Genomic DNA, 17,807 nt, shown 5'->3' on the forward strand with positions numbered 1-17,807 from the left:
CCCCAGTTAGGCATGTCCAAGGTCTATTTCTGACCCCTGTGACAGTTTATTTCCTGGGGTAAAATCCTAAAAAAAAGGTTAACAACTTTGGTTGGCCCTTTGGTCGGCCCTGGCCTTCACTTCATCAAATCTGGCCCTATTTGAAAAAAGTTTGGACACCACTGGTGTAGGCAATAGTCTGGGTGATGCAAGTTGTAGTCCAGTAATGTATGGGAACCCAAGGTTGGGAAACACTGGTTTAGGGCTTTCAAACCCTCTGAATTGTAGCTGGAAATAAACTGGAAGCTAGTGAAACTCTTTAAATGCTGGCAAAAGTATGTTCGAGCTGTATTACAAACCATTTGAGGTTTCAGAACCTTCTCATCTAATTTAAAGAATATTCTAAGTCTGATCTCTGGTAAACAAATCTTAAATTTGGGAGAAGCCATTGTTGGTAGTGGTGAGTTTGTGTTTGGATGAAGTTTTTGATTACTATTTCAAAGTTAAACAGCTGAGAGCCAAAATCCAATACATCCATTAAGTGCATTGCCTGAAATATGTGGCTGTAAGCACCCTAACAGAACAATCCTTCTTCCTGGCTCAGAGGAGCAGGGCAGAATGAAGCAGCAGAGTCACTGCTGCACCCAAAGCCTATGTCCCACTAACTAAGTGTGAGGTGGTTTTCTTCCCCCTTTTTTTTTTGCTGTGGCAGTCTAGGCTGAGGTGGCCTTGAAAATGGGCCAGGCTAGGATCCATTGCCATATCTGCTTCACCTCTGCCCTCAATCTGTCCTGCATGCCCTGTTTTGTGGACTTATGTTCATGACTGTCAATGGGAGCTTCCTGAATGTTTGTGTTTTTGGTAGGCGCAGTTTGGCAGAACCAGGTGAAGGCATAACTCCACCCAGTCGCATCTCCTTCCAGATTGGGGTTTAGGATTGCTCTCTACTTGTGCTGGATTGTGGCCAATGTGTTTCATAAGGTTCTAAACACTTCAGCACAAAGCAGAGCCTAAAGAGAGATTATGTAGTTATTAAACCAAATTACTATTTATTATTTATAGGCTGCTTTAAGCTATGTGTACATGTCTGCATTTACCTTTTCCCAGTGGTATTTTGTCCTCATCTGATACTACTTCTGCAATAGCTACATTGCTTTCTATCTGTGTTCTGTAACATGGTTGTTTAATTAATTCCTGTTTGCACAATGTCTTCTTACTCGGAGGAGTATCACTGTTTTCCTGGAGCAGGTAGGAAGCTGTCAGGGACTCGCACAATAGGTTATCTATTTGCTACAAAACCATCCATGTAGTCTCTTAATACTGACTTAACTTGCAGTATTCAGAACTATTGCTGGATTTTCCAGTAGTGACTACCTTAGCATTGCATTCAAATACTACTTAGGAAATGCAAACTTTATAGTGATTATTTCATCAGGAAAGGGCTAGTGGAGCCATCAATATTTCAAGTTGCTTACAAATGAGCCTCCAACTACAGAAAAATGTGTAAAGTTAAAATAGAATGAGTTGATACTCTGGCACCAGCCATGTGGGAATTCTGACAACTCCATTGTTGACTGCCTTCCTGGTCTTGCAGGATGAACTTTTCTTCTGGAGAGCCAGTGTGGTGTAGTGGTTAAGAGTGGTAGATTTGTAATCTGGGGAACTGGGTTCGCATCTCCGCTCCTCCACATGCAGCTGCTGGGTGACCTTGGGCCAGTCACACTTCTTTGAAGTCTCTCAGCCTCATTCACCTCACAGCGTGTTTGTTGTGGGGGAGGAAGGGAAAGGAGAATGTTAGCCACTTTGAGACTCCTTAGGGTAGTGATAAAGCGGGATATCAAATCCAAACTCCTCCTCCTCCTCCTCCTCCTCCTCCTCCTCCTCCTCTTCTTCTTCTTCTGTATAACCCCTGCTACTTCAGCTCTGCATTTTCATGTGGGAGAGTTACATGTCACTTCCTGTAGTGGGACAAGCCCACTGTACATATATGCCCAGGGCAGCCAACTATGGCACACCCCAGAGCTTAAAAGAGGGAAATGAACAAGCTTTCTTTCAGTTTATCCAAAGTTTCTCTGCTTGAACTCCTGGAGTTTTATTGGGAAAAGCCATAATTTAAACTGTTAGGTTGACCAAATTGCTGCTTATGTTTTTGCAACAAGTAAGCGGAGCTCAAGTGGTACCAAATGGAATTTATCATTAACTATCCTTGCAAATAGCAGGGAGGAAGTTTAAAATCAGAACAATTTTCTGTGTTAGCAATAGAAGACTCAAGGCTTTGAGTTGTACAGCCTAGCTGTAAGGGAGTACCTGAAATGTCCCCTAAAGGCTTTTGCAAAGGACTCGGTGTGGTGGTGCATACAGAAGACCTGGTTGCCGTGCCCTTCCCTAGAGACCTCTGCAAAACATCATACAGTGGACTCACTCTCTTTGCAATATGGACACCTCAATCGGCACCCTCCAGGTTGCAACCCTGGCACCTCTGATGCCAGGAGAGTAAGATTCCAACCAAGTCCTGCTGGCAGCCTGCAGTGAATTCTTCCAGTGTTGATTCCTAAATCTGGCCATGACTCTACCTTAGTAGAACTTGCAGCAAGCCTAAATTGCTTTGTGATATTGTATCATCTTAAACTTTTAAAATTCATATTTTTATGACTAAAACTTTCTTATGTATATAATGTGTAATATATACCATAAGCGACTTTAGAGAAATTCCCTCCTGTATTGCAAGTGTGTGTGAGAGGTTTATAGGACTGTGTGGACTAGCCCCACACCCAACATACCCATTGGGTGACAAGGGGCTTTTTGCATGTATTGATGTATACATGTAGGGTTCTTCAATGAGAAAGCAGATTCTGCTTTGCCTAGGAACCCTCCGCAGGTAAAGGAGCCCTGCACTCAAATGCCACTACATGTGTAGGACCTCTTCAAAATGTTGCTGCACTTGCAGTCAGCAGGAATAGCAATGCCCAGGTATTCAGTGGTGGGGCTTTTGTGTTTAAATGCAATGTGTATGTACCATGTCTCAGGAAAAATAACCAATGTTTATTGTCTCAACTGTCAAGCAGCTGTTTGCTGCCGCTGACTTGGGTGGTGGGTTTTGCTCTGAAAATCTCCCATCTTCAAGAGGAAGATTAATCCTCTCAAAGTGTGTGTGTGTGTGTTTTGTTCTGATGCTGAGTGAAGGGAGAATGATGTTTTCTGCTTAATATCAACAGTATATGTATAAATTGACTCTCTTGCTGTAGATGGTGAAAAAAAGTTTTAACTCAGTTGGGAACCTGATGTGTGTTCTGCTGTTCCAAATAGCCACCTTTCTTCTTCTTCTTCTTCTTCTTCTTCTTCTTCTTCTTCTTCTTCTTCTTCTTCTTCTGAACTGGGTTGATGGCTCCAGACCTGTAAACTGATTGTGGGAGAGCTTTTGCAAGCTGAGCTTTGGTTCTAGTTTTAGTGGAGCCCCACCCCAGGGATCAGACAGTGTCAGTCTGTCTGGCAGAAAAGTCATGCCAGTTTCATGGTTTTGCAGTTGAAGGTTGTTATCTTAAGCCCACTTGGTCCTGAACTGGCCATTTGAAGACAGATAACTTCACTGGAGGGTAGGGCACACTACAATGCGCATTACTGAGAAATCTTATCCCGTTAATATTTGTCTGAGAACAGACAGCATTGTTCTCTTGGCTTGTGTTTGCTAAGGCTTGATGCCCATGTGGGCAAACAGAAGCATGCAAAGAACTTGAATGCTTTTAGTATGTATTGATCTGCTTTGAATCCCCGATACACCACATTGTGTCTTGCTTCGGAAAGCTTATTGTCGTCCCACTCTCATCTAGCTTTAGCATTCAAGGTGAATGTGCTAGAAACAGTTGGGAGGAGAAATATTAAGGGTAGTGGAACAATATCTTTATTGTCTTTTTTTAATCCCTCGAAACAATTTGTGAAATGCTTTCTCTTTCACTTTTGCATGCATTTTAGTAAAGGAGAGCTTCCATCAATCATACATACTTTAGCACAGTGCCACCCTGGGTTTTATTTTCATATCCTGAATTTTGGATTTGGTTGAGTCATTTATGTGGCAGATTATTTTGCCTTCATAGGTCTGTTATTCCACTCACCACTTGTGGCAAATCGGTTTTGCTCTTGGTTTTGGCTGCAACAGGGTGTGTTCCTCCACATAAGAATATGATGTGGGGGGATGGGGATGTTTGTTCAGTTTAGACAGCTGTAATGCACTTTACTTCTTCACCCTGTCATTATTTTATTTTATTTATTTCCAAGCTAATGTTTAACGAGGCTGCACCTAGTTGTTTTATAATAAGTAGCCTTAGGAATTCATTATGTAAAAGCTTTTGGCAGTGGTTTTATAGATGAGCCCATCTGTTTGCAGGTGGAGGCGAAGTCTGGCTTTCTGTCCAGACTGGTGAGGAGCCATTGTTGCTGGAACTAGAATGACAGTGGTGACAGCCAAGGGCTGCTCTCTTTACTTTTGAGAACGTACTGCATTGAAAACCTGCTAAAACATTGCAGAAGCTTTACTTCTCCTCCCTTTGGGCTTCCACAAACTTTTACTTTGTGGCAATGCTGACTGTGTGTGCTTAAATCACATCTCTATGGCATATTTAAGCGGTGGAGAAATTTCATGCTCTGTCCTAACATTTAACCAAGTATTTCACAACTTGACACATGGAGCTGTAGGCAGTCGACCAATGGTGTGGTATGTGGCCTCACTGCTCTATGACCACCCCATCTCCTGGTTTAGTTCCATCCCAGATATAATAAAAGGAATTTTATTGGGTCTCTGATATGCTTCCTTATACGGCTGATGGTACACCTTCACACATGGCATTTTACCTGCATGGAAAAATGTGTGTGAGCTGTCATGGGTGATGTACAGCACACTTGACATTTTCCTGCAAATACACAGCTCAGGCAGCTGATGCGTGCAAGGGAGCCAGCTTGGAGGGAGGGCAAGACATGCAGAAACAAGAGAAGGAATTCTTATTTCTTTGGTGCATGGTGTTCTCTTCTCACCTTTTTTCGAAGGAGGTTGGGAGGGGAGGGAGATCACAGTAGGTTCTGCTAAGACTACAAGGAAGAAAGAAGATTTAAATCATGCTGTCCCAGGGAAGAAGATTGAGATTAAGACTGGGATCCACCAGGGAAGGAAAAAAGGATGTTAAAACTGGACTTTGCTAGGGAAAGCAAAATCTTCCCAGCTCATCCTAACTCTTCCCACCTGACTTGTCTTCATGGAAACTGGTTGGGAAATGAGATTTGAGACTGGACTGCGTGGGTGGCCTTCCTGTCGTTCTTCCTGGATGATTTCAGAAACCTGGGTGCCAGATGCCAGTAATAAATTTAAAGAGGGCAGTAGCAACTCAAGTTTTTGCAACCTGTGTGTATGCTGCATGGGTGTTTTCTAGCCAGGCCGGCTATAGACCTTCCTCCCACCAGCTGCAGCTTATGATACATTGCACAGCATGCAGCAGAGCAGACTGCCAAAGGCAGTTATTCATATCCATCTAACTGGAAAACCCACACACAAAACAAGTAGAGCAAGTATTCCCATGTCAAATTTGGAAGATTGATCAAAATGTAGCCTAACAATTCTTTAACTAGTTGTCTCACAGGGTCAACTTGCATGAGCTGCTTGACACATAGGAAAGTGTAGGATGAGACGTTGTATTCTGGGGCTATGTAGCAAAAGTGATCATTGTCTAAGTAATTAAAGAACAACACAAGTTCCATAAGGCAGAGGAAACAAATTTTGGGGTTTTTTTTAAAAGGTTCTTGTATTTTTCCCCATTTTGGCAATAATGAAGAGACTTTCCCTCCATTTTGTATGAAATGTTTTGCATAAATGGGGATGATTCATCCAGCAGTAGACAAATATGTCCCTCCATCATAGTGGTCTTGACAGCATCCTAGCCTATAAACATTTTTATTGTGTCTACCTGGCTTCAAGAGACTTTATGTTCCTATCTTTATCTTAAACTTGCCATTAATTAATCAATCATCCTGGCCCAGGATTCCTGGGTTCATGTTATTTATGTAATTTTACACCCCCCCCCAATTGAATGTGGAAAAATCTGTTCTTTAGTTGTGTGCTGGAAAAGCATGACTTTATTTTATAAGCTCAGTAGTAGTATTTGAGCAGTCTAGTTTGGCTTTCCAGGTTTGGGGGCATATGTTTCCGGTAGTGCAAAGAAGGTGGAAACTATGTCTATGAAAGTATTTTTCCATACTCTTGAAAGGAAATGTAAGGCTGCAATCCAATGCACATTAACCTAGGAGTAATACCTATTAAACTCAGTGGGACGTTTGAGTGCACATGCATAGGATTATGTTATACATTTATTTAAGAGAGTTTGAAGAGAATCTTTTAGGTCAAGACTGAGGAACCTGTGTCCCTACAGATACAGTTTGACTCCAAACTCCAACCAGGCCCAGACAGTAGGACCAATGGTAAGCAATGATGGGAGATATGGTCAATTAAAATCTAGAGGCCCACTGGTCCCCATCCTTCCTCTGTAGTCCAGCCTGTCTTTACTACTGAGCAATGTTATGACTCTTTTTCTCAGAAAACACCACCAAATGCTTTTTCAGAAGAGAAACCCTGTGTTTCTTCAGGAAAGAGTGGCATTAGAAATATTTTTATCCTTTACCTCTTCCTTTTTAAAAAAGAAAACCAGCAGGTACCTAGTGTCTCACTAGAGACACCTTGAAAGCTAGTTTTTATTTTATTTTAATGTACTTATATAAAATTTCTGTCCTGTCCTACCTCAAGGGCTTATCTTCACAACAGCTCTATGAAGTAAGTTAGACTGAGAGATAGAGAGCTACTGTTCCAGTTAGTCCCTGAGTTTCCTGATTGAGAAGTCTTGGGATCTGGGTCTTGTTCATAAGTCCAGGACCATAATCATTAAATCACACTGGTTTGGTATTCAGGTTGGCTAATGTAATATATCCTGAAGCAATTTCTGCGTTTGTGAGACATTTGTGGGTACACTTCTCATGCTACATTTTGCAGGTTTGAGTTTGGTTTTGGAATTATTCTGGTGGATGTATGTTTAAACATGAAAATATTTTATTAATGTAACACCTGTGTTAATGATTGGCTTCATCCAGGGTGCCTTTTTGCAGTAATCTGGGATCCAGCTCACACAGCTTTTCATTTGAACTTTCCCCCAAAATGCCCTGTGGATGCAGACCAATTTTACTGGAAGCGTTTTAGAGTTGTGGCACCTAGGAAAAATTATATAGCATAAAGGAGTGACAGGGTGCTTTACTCAGAACGAGGGAATGGAAATATTTCTTTAATGCCACCAAATATTTAAATAGATGGATGACATGCAGCTGTTTGTCAATAAGTTCCTTTGAGAACCGTCTGCTGAAAAGACAGGACATTTCTGTGTCAACAGAGCTGAAGTTGTTTCTGCAAGTGTTGTTGATGATTGAAAATGAAGAATTGTAAGCACAATTCATCTTAGCGAACACAGGGTGTGAGTAATGCCGACTGGGGCCAGACATTGACATACGGGCCGTCATCAAACTAATTGTTGTTTGAATTACCTGTTATGATCCGATGACAAATCTCCTTCACTCCTGCCACTGGAGCAGAAAATGTAGCTTGAATTGTCGTGATGTTAGCAAGTGTAAACTGTACTTCAACAAGATGGATAAACCCAATTATGGGGCAGACCTGTAGAGAGAAAATCCATTTAAATCTCGTAATGTTAAGCAGAGCTGTGTTTAATTCATTTGGGCCAATTTGGGAATGATGTATGAGTCTTGGTGAACATTAGTCAAAGGAGGAAACAACATAGGAAAGAGATGCTCTATAAGCTTCAACAGAGTGGCAGGCGAGTGCTGTGCCGTTTCAGTGCCTAATACTAATGACTCTGGAAAGCTGAAATGACAAAAAGATGTACTAACAGCTATTCTGAGAGCACTACTGTGTAAATGAACCAACTGGAGAAACATGGAGGAGAACTGGTTAGTGGTTATTGGTATGATGTGGGTTCTTAGTTTTGCTTGAAACCATTGATTTTCAAATGAAGAAGGAAATATTAATTTATTGTTACAATCTATGCTTACCATAATGCAGTAGATTGAAAAATGTCAGCCTTTTTGTAAAAAAAGAAGAGCTAGACATGTCGAGAGATCTATCAGTTGGAGAAGACAAACAGAATTCTGAAACAATTCACCATTGTGTTGAATTCACATTTTTAGGTAACGTGAACATTATTCCTTTCATCACCATAATAAGCACTAAGCTGATGGACTTAAAGATTGCATCCTGATTCTTCCCATTAGTAGTGGGGTGGGTGGGTTGGTTGTAAGCTGTGTTTCACAATAGCAGTCCTGCAGGCTCAGTGTTTGCCAAGCACTGAAAGCAAGATGGTTCTCTGTCCTGTAGTGTAAAGGATGAACTCTAGGCTAGTAAGCATTTTTTGTGTGATGTGCTTATCTTAGTCTGACCTCACTGTCTAGTTTCTTGAGTGAAGGTCCCCAAAAACTCTCATGGACTGTATTTATTTGTCTCAGTTAGCTTTGTTAGCCAGTTGAAAGATACGTTGATTTTTTTCTCCAAGGTTTTATAAGCACAAAAATCAACCGTAAACAGTTAAACTGTGTTGTTACAGTAGTATTAATGTCCTTTATAGCATGTTTCCCTTAGTACTGTCTCACTTTCCCCCAAAGCATTTGTCAGCTTCAGTTTTAGGTAGCATGCCTAGCATTTCATAGGGTTTTTGTATATGATTCTTTACCAGGCCCAAACTGAAGCCCACACAATTTATTATGCAACATTCTCCTTTGTTTCTAAACAAGCCAAGCTTTTCTTGTTTCTTTATTTCCCTTTGTTTGTCATAGTAAGTTTATTTTAATTAAAGGCATGAATAATCTAGTATGGTTTCATTTGCATTTGTGATTGAGGTCTTCTTCACACTTTGTGAATTACTCCTGAGGTCTCCACTCAGGGTTTGCCATTCAGTCTTAACCTGCAGTGTGAGCGGAGGGCAATTGACTCCGAAGCCTTCTGATTTTGAATGATGTTATCAGACATGGAGTGCCATTGTTTTTATTTCCATGTTGATGTTGTACTTATAAAGGATTGTTGACACTTATCAGTTGTGGCTGAACAATATTTCAATCATTGTGCAATTTACATGTCAAGGCCCTTTTTACCTGGCAAGAAATATATTTTAAAAATTAATTGTAACACAACACAGCAACAATAGCCTGCTATGAGGCTAAGTCAACCTATCAATTGATTCTTCTGCTATAGAGCACCACCTTTCAGAAGCTTAATCTTTTGCCATTTGAACTCTGAAAAGCTGATACTTTTTTTAAAAAAAATGCAGCAACTTGGAACTAAAAGTATTGTGCAAAACACTTCTGGGTTTATTTAGCATCACAGACAACAAATCTATTCTCCATTCAAGTAAAGACTTGTAATGAATCCCCATGTTCCCTTATATAATATTTTTGTATCAAGGGTTGTGCGTACATAGCAATTGCACCACAGAAGCACAGAGCTCGGGGCTGACTGAACATTCGCTTCAGCCTGCAAATCATGTTGTGTTGTTATCCCAGGCATTTTTACTCAGAATTGAGTCACGCTGATGAGTTGCTGTCTAGTGAGGGCACTTGGGATTACAGTTGTAGCATCTAAAACATTTTTCCCCGTGTCCATTTGCTCCAGGTCTTAGCAACCTTCTTTTGAGTGCTGATGCAGCAGTACCCACAAGCTAACGTAGCACAATCATTAGATTTTGGTTGCATCTATAAAATAAGCATTGGATAAAAGTTGTGAGTTTTTCCTCTTGCAGCGGTTGGAAACCTGCTGCCTAGTCAACCATAGACACTCTGATGTTTGGCAACGTAAATTGCCACTATTTTTGTCTCCAGACCACCAGCCCTCTGACTTCTCAGTGGGACTTTTAGCTAACTGTTTACCTTCATACTCCAATTACTCTGGTTTCCAAATATGTATAAATCTACAGCTTTAGGGAATAACCAAAGTCAGAATTGATGATGGAAACTTGGGTTGCTCAAAATATTGATTTAAAACAAGGATTTGAACTGGTTTATCTTTTAAAGGATTCTAGAAATGTGTTGTTTAGATTCTCTTAAAAATGCCCTCCTAAAAGTAAATGGCACTTTAGCCCAGAACCCATTTTGAAGGTTTACTAACCCTCAGTCTGTTGATAATACAGTCTGTCTATGTTGTCATTTTTCCTCAAGAGCTACACACAGAATTATTATTTAAGAATCTGCAAGTGAGTCAAATTAGTGGTATTGCTTTTCAGCAAACCACATGCAAAATGTATATATGGTTTTGATTTCTGCTTTAGTGGTTCACTTATCATTCTCATTTATAGAGTGGCTTTTTATCTCTGTGTTTTGTGCTCTTTCAAAGCTAATTTTCACTGAAGTTCATCACTCGTGGTTTTTTACTTGCAACACACCTACAGAGTATATCTAAGACTATGTTTTAATATGTCTTACATACATATTTTAGATTAGCAGTAACATTATAATTTTCTTATTCTCCTTCATGGGCCCTCCTAGTAAGGTTGGACTCCAACTCACAGCCACAATGGCCAAAAGTCAGAGATTATGGGAGTTCTAGTTCAGTAACACCTGGACAGCCAAGGTTCACGATCCCCATTTGATTTGTTCATTTAGCTCTTCCTCAACAGCATGTGAAAGCTGTTGCAAGTGAAGCTGTTGTGCAGAAATGACTACCTCAATCTATTATGACAACATTTGAAATAATATGCATACTTACAAAACACTTTAAAATTATGAATTGTTTGGACCCGTCCACACATCTAGGGAAAATTGTTTCTTTCTGATGTTGCACGCGGCATGATTTTGCACCCCTTTGGTTTCAGTGACAAAATTTTTAATTGGTATGAATTGAGGCTTTAGTCTCAGTGTCAACAGATGTAATATATCCAGCAATACCAGCTAGCCCTTACAACAAGATAGAGAAACTGAAAATCCTCCTATTGCCCTGCCTAAAGTGTTAAATTATGTTAATAGGTACCATAGCATTTAGGAGTTCATCTTGCATTGATGTGGCTTGGTGTGTGCATCACATTAAACCAGGCATGGCCAAACTTGGCCTTCCAGATGTTTTGGGACTACAACTCCCATCACCCCTAGCTAACAGGACCAGTGGTCAGGGATGATGGGAATTGTAGTCCCAAAACATCTGGAGATTAAACTATAGTGCTTTTTATTATCAAGAACTATTGTTTAATGCGAACACACAGTGTGCTGGTGTACCTGCCGAAGAGTTCTTGCTCTGTCTGTTCTTGGTTCTGCTGCTCTGATGGAAAACATAGCGTGTTGTGATGTCCAAGCTTGGCCTCATGGTTGGTACCTGGATTATAGTTCATGATTTGCTTGGGGGAAGTTTCTCTGACCACCACTTGAGTGTAAAGACGGGAGCCTGAGTCAATGATGTAGATGGAGCTGGAACATGCATGAGACCCATAGAGAGCTAATAGCAATGTAAAGAACAAAATGAGACCGAAGAATTGATATAGTGTTTGTCTCTACCCGGTCTTCTCTTGGGTCATTGCTTGCAGCTGGGTGTTCTGCTTCCTCCCAAGTAGACCCTTCAGAGCAGATGCTTCCTCCCAAATTAGATCCCTACTGGTAGAACTGGCTGGCAGCTAAAGGGGCATCCCTTCTGCGACTATGGCGTTTCCGTCTAGTCTGCTGCCACCTTTACTCACACAACTCAAGGGATAATGGGGAAGAATAAGGAATCAAGACAGTGCTTGGGATGGGGTTATTGGGTGACTCAGGCAAGGCATTGTTGAAATGAGTCTCTTCAGACTGCTTTTAAGACTGGAATGTTGCTCTACATGGGCCTCCAGCCACTTCTCCCAAAGAGGGCTCTTGCATCTAAATAAAAATGCTTAGGATTGCTTTGCACACATATTTTTGAAATGTAGAATTCATAGTTCCATGCCCATTATCTTCCCCCCCATCCTGCTATTTAAGTCAACGCTTTTCCTCTTTGCCTCCCTAGGGAGAATGTCATGCTAGAAAGGCATTATTTCAACTATGTCTCTTTAATTTCTTCAGATCCCAGCACCATTGTTGTTTTAATTAAACCTAAAGCTATAAAAGTGCTGATGAGCTTTGCTAGACACTAATCATGTTTACTCTTTGCTGTTCAGTCACCATATGCAACAGTAAAAATCATCCTCTTAAATCATCTCTACTTGTGTACTTTTGCTCTTAATTGCGAGCCCTCTCTCTCTCTCTCTCTCTAAAACATTTGCCCTTCATGCATTTTATAGTGTTATTCAGCTTTTTGGTTCTTTTAAAAGTTTTAGATAATTTATTTTTCCATGAAATGAAAGCAGAAGCTAATCTAATTCTCCCTCCCCCTTCAGATAATGGTCAGCTTATGCTTTTGGTATTGGCTGGTGTGTTCCATGTGGCCAATATTTGGTTAACAAGAGCTGGGAGGGAAAAGGGCATAACATATGACCTAATTTATCTTCCTGGGGTGCTGGGACAAAAGGTTCCAGAGGGGAAGGATCTTGGAATTCTCCAGCTCATTGATAGGCATGAAATTAGTGGCAGTCAGATGAGGAATCTGTTGCCAGTTGCGCTATTTTGTTCCATGTCAGCTTCTTTTATGTACAAGAAATTCCTGTCACGGAAGACTTTATTTCCATTTTACAGCCTTCAGCCTACTTGTTAGAATGTTAGACTTTGGCCTTTCAGGGCTAGAAGGTTTCCTTCATTAACTGCAGGAGCATGTTTTTATAGGCTCAATAAACATCTGAAAATTATCTGTCCCAATTAATAAGCATGTGATACCCATCCCACTTGTCTGGTTTGCTTATAGAAGTTGATTAAAATAATACTGCCATGCCATTATTGCCGAGAAATCTTGTGCTCTTTTTATATACAACCAAGTTATGAGTTTTCAAAGCCATCTGTATGAAAAGATACGCAAAACACTTTGCACTCTTATCGCTTCATCTGCTTGTCTTTCGTTTTCACATTCTGCACACTTATTGCAAGTCCTTCGGACTGCTCCATTTTAACAAATAAATAAAGGGACCCCCCCCCCCCGCCGATTGAATTTCACATTTGGGCCTAAGCCAGTTTCCGAGCTTTGGTTTAGAATGTTACAAGGATTTTATGACTATTGAGTAGTTAGAAATTCTACACCTCTCCCATGTGGAAGGCCACAGTTCTTTGCCCTCCTGAAAGAAGAAACTGGATGTGTTAGTGCCAGTGGGTGCCTTGAGAAGTGTTGACCAGGCTCCTGTGTCAGTTCTCAGTGGCAGTGGATTGCACCTAAGTGTGCCTGGAGGAGTAGACTAAGCAACGAGGAAGGTTTGCAGCTCAGTTGCATGCAGAAGGTCCCTGGTTCATTCTCAAGCATCTACAGGTAGGGCTGGGAGAGAACCCTGTCTTGAAACCTTGGAGAGCTTCTGCCAGTCAGTTCAGACAATGCTGACCTAGATGAAGGGAAGCTTGCCTGTTTAGGGAGGTTTTTAAAGATTTAATGTTTTATTATGTTTTTATATATTTTGGAAGCTGCCCAAAGTGGCTGGGGCAACCCAATCAGATGGGGTACACATGTATTATTATTATAAATATAAATATTAATTTATTTATTAACTTTCTATGTTCCTATACAAAATAACATTATTAGGAATCCTAAATACAGTGATAGGGTTACAGATGCTTCAGGTTACAGACACTTCAGGTTACAGACTCCGCTAACCCAGAAATAGTACCTCGGGTTAAGAATTTTGCTTCAGGATGAGAACAGAAATCGCACGGCTGTGGTGCAGCAGCAGCGGGAGGCCCCATTAGCTAAAGTGGTGCCTCAGGTTAAGAACAGTTTCAAGAGTTTGGATTTGGATTTGATATCCCACCTTTCACTCCCTTTAAGGAGTCTCAAAGCGGCTAACATTCTCCTTTCCTTTCCTCCCCAACAACAAACACTCTGTGAGGTGAGTGGAGCTGAGAGACTTCACAGAAGTGTGACTGGCCCAAGGTCACCCAGCAGCTGCATGTGGAAGAGCGGAGACGCGAACCCGGTTCCCCAGGTTACGAGACAACCGCTCTTAACCACTACACCACACTGGCTCTCAGGTTAAGAACGGACCTGTAGAACAAATTAAGTTCTTAACCCAAGGTACCACCGTAAATACTAGGACTACTAAGCCTTCTAAGAACTTACTGTGACCCTTAGGAACTCTACTCAAGACTCCTCAGACGGTTCTTGTATAACAGAAGAAACATTGTAGGAATGTGATTTCCATTCTAAGACAAATAATTTGGCCTCTTGTAATCTACTCACAGTCATCATTGTCTGCATACTGGCAAATGTGGAAGCTTTCCTGTTTATGGTGGACTGCGGTAGTGGGTCAAAGCATAGAGCTTGTAGGTATAACAGGCATTTTGGAATGTGGGGCAAAACCAGATAGGCAGATGTTTGCGGAAAACCCAAATTGTGCTGCTGTACCGATTCAGCTTTAAAAAGTGGGTTTATGTGGGGGAAGCCCTAAAGGGGGGGGGAGCACTTGGACATGGCACTTTAAAATGCAGACCTGTGCCTGGAAAGCACACGGCCAAAGGTAATATGTATGAGCCCTGAGTTTCTTGCCTATTGAGAAACATCTTCATACTCATGAGGGCTGAATGTTGTTTCTTTTAAAATGAGATTGAGGGGGTGGGGAAGCTGTGGCCCATCAGATGTTGTTGGACAGAGTTGTATTCTGTGCTGTGTCAGTGGAAGTTCCTCTCCACCCCAGCCCCTTAAAGAAAGCCACAACGCTGCCCTGGAGAGCCAGTTTTCTTTTACCTTTAAAGGTTGTGATTGTTTTGAGGTAGCCCATATCTTGTTTGAATCTGCAATCTCTTCCCCTCCTTTTTATTCACAACTTGAGGAAGTGTAAATTAAAACATGGCACAGTTCTTTAAGAAGCTCTTGTTTGTCTTTCCTTGTGTTACAGAGGCCTACTGTTAAAAGAACCCAGTTGTAACTTGAGAAACTGAAAAGCGTTCTTAATCAATGGACTCTTAACTCTCAAGACTTGAGTAACATGTATTTATTGTTTAGTCGGATAAATAATTGATTAGGTTGGGATGACAGCTTTTGTCCATTATTTATTACATATATTTTTTTTACCCCACTTCCCAGCTGCACAAGGACCACAGGCCGCTTACAACAGGCTAAAGTTGTGTACATACCTGTATGATAAATATGGTAACATTAAATCAAAGCACCGGATAAAACAATAGTGTGAAAGGCAGGAAAGAGACCCATCTGCTAAAATAAATTAGGGTATTAGATCCTCCCTAAAACGTTCTTATTCTGTCTCCTAAGTGCAGGGAGTGCGGGAGTCAGTTGAGTATCTCTTGAGATGGTCTTCCGTGCTTTACACAACAGAAGTACAGAGGTATAGTTAGCAGGGAGTATCTTGCTAAGAGGTGGAATGTATGGGAGGAATATTTTGCGGGACCTTGCTTACCATTATTTTAACTCTGGCCCCGTAATAATAATAATAATAATTTATTATTTGTACCCCGCCCATCTGGCTGGGTTTCCCCAGCCACTCTGGGCGGCTTCCACAGAAACCAAAAAGCACTAAAATATCATACATTAAAAGCTTCCCTGAATAGGGCCGCCTTAAGATGTTTTCTGAATGTCAGGTAGTTGTCCATCACCTTGACATCCGATGGGAGGGCATTCCACAGGGCGGGCGCCACCACCGAAAAGGCCCTCTGCCTGGTTCCCTGTAGCTTCGCTTCTCACAATGAGGGAACCGCCAGAAGGCCCTCGGCGCTGGACCTCAGTGTCCGGGCAGAACGATGGGGGTGGAGACGCTCCTTCAGGTATACTGGGCCGAAGCCGTTTAGGGCTTTAAAGGTCAACACCAACACTTTGAATTGTGCTCGGAAACGTACTGGGAGCCAATGTAGGTCTTTCAAGACCGGTGTTATGTGGTCTCGGCGGCCGCCCCCAGTCACCAGTCTAGCTGCCGCATTCTGGATTAGTTGTAGTTTCCGAGTCACCTTCAAAGGTAGCCCCACGTAGAGCGCATTGCAGTAGTCCAAGCGGGAGGTAACTAGAGCATGCACCACTCTGGCCAGACAGTCAGCGGGCAGGTAGGGTCTCAGCCTGCGTACCAGGTGGAGTTGGTAGACAGCTGCCCTGGATACAGAATTGACCTGTGCCTCCATGGACAGCTGTGAGTCCAAAATGACTCCCAGGCTACGCACCTGGTCCTTCAGGGGCACAGTTACCCCATTCAGTACCAGGGAGTCCTCCACACCAGCCCGCCCCCTGTCCCCCAAAAACAGTACTTCTGTCTTGTCAGGATTCAACTTCAATCCATTAGCCGCCATCCATCCTCCAACCGCCTCCAGGCACTCACACAGGACCTTCACCGCCTTCACTGGTTCTGATTTGAAAGAAAGGTAGAGCTGGGTATCATCTGCATATTGATGGACACCCAGTCCAAACCCCCTGATGATCTCTCCCAGCGGCTTCATATAGATGTTAAAAAGCATGGGGGAGAGGACGGAACCCTGAGGCACCCCACAAGTGAGGGCCCAAGGGTCTGAACACTCACCCCCCACCACCACTTTCTGAACACGGCCCAGGAGAAAGGAGCGAAACCACTGTATAACAGTGCCCCCAGCTCCCAACCCCTCTAGACGGTCCAGAAGGATGTTATGGTCGATTGTATCAAAGGCCGCTGAGAGATCCAGCAGAACTAGGAAACAACTCTCACCTTTGTCCCTAGCTCGCCGGAGATCATCAACCAGTGCGACCAAGGCAGTTTCAGTCCCATGATGAGGCCTGAACCCTGATTGGAAGGGATCCAAATGGTCCACATCCTCCAGGCGTGCCTGGAGTTGTTCAGCAACCACACGCTCAATCACCTTGCCCAAGAATGGAAGATTTGAGACTGGGCGATAGTTGGCCATACTGGCCGGGTCTAAAGACGGTTTTTTAAGAAGCGGTTTAATGACCGCCTCTTTCAGCGGATCTGGGAATGTTCCCTCACAGAGGGAAGCATTCACCACCCCGCAGAGCCCATCGCCCAGCCCTTCCCGGCTAGCTTTTATAAGCCAGGATGGGCAAGGATCAAGGAGACAGGTGGTTGGTTTCACTCGTCCAAGCAGCCTGTCCACATCCTCAGGGGTAACGTAATGTATTGGTAGCTAATGAAGTTGTTTGAGGGGAGGAGTTATATGTCCTCTGTGTTTAATACCAGTCAGCCACCTTGACACAGCATTCTGGACGAGTTTAGCTCCACATGGAGTGGATTGCAGTGCTTCGTTTTAGCAAAACAAGCTCTATCTTTAGATCCAGATTTCCCAGTTGCCGTGCCTGCACAGCCGTCGTACCAACCCAAACTTGGAGCAAGTACCTTCTAGGCTGTAGCTGCTTTCAGCAAAGCAGAACCCAGGAGTGGCCCAATCTTGATCCTTCAGGATGATTTTAATCCCATCATCTAGAACGGGATGACAATATGGCCACCCACTACCCATGACTAAATCATATTTCACTTGAGCTTCTGTTTATTGCATCCTGTCAGCCCATTATTGATTCCAAGAACCAGTTCAAGGAGTCTACTACTTCACTGGAATTCAAGGAAAAGAAGAGATATCTACTAGCAGTTGTTCTTAACTGTGCATTTTATGGAGGCCCCATAAAACCACTATATGCATCTAAACGGGACAGAGTAGAGGTAGGAAGCAGGTGGGGCCATCTTCAGCCTGGAGAATATGATTAGTAGGGGAAACTGACACCACCTTTGTCCCTA

The 17,807-nt window shown here is 42.4% G+C and overlaps 1 protein-coding gene and 1 long non-coding RNA gene across 40 annotated transcripts in view; one reads left to right on the forward strand and one right to left on the reverse strand.

Moving 5' to 3' along the window:
* Positions 1-17,807, forward strand: part of TCF7L2 (transcription factor 7 like 2) — a 207,761-nt gene that overhangs the window by 18,461 nt on the left and 171,493 nt on the right. The window lies entirely within an intron of this gene.
* On the reverse strand, positions 2,151-3,279 carry LOC309532461. The gene is made up of 3 exons (XR_014219875.1): positions 3,212-3,279; positions 3,063-3,180; positions 2,151-2,840 (listed from the first exon to the last, which is right to left on the reverse strand). It is a non-coding gene; the product is annotated as an uncharacterized lncRNA (long non-coding RNA).

The sequence above is a fragment of the Podarcis vaucheri genome (genome assembly GCF_965113315.1).
Source record: "Podarcis vaucheri genome assembly, chromosome: 5".
In the NCBI taxonomy this organism is placed as follows: domain Eukaryota; kingdom Metazoa; phylum Chordata; class Lepidosauria; order Squamata; family Lacertidae; genus Podarcis; species Podarcis vaucheri.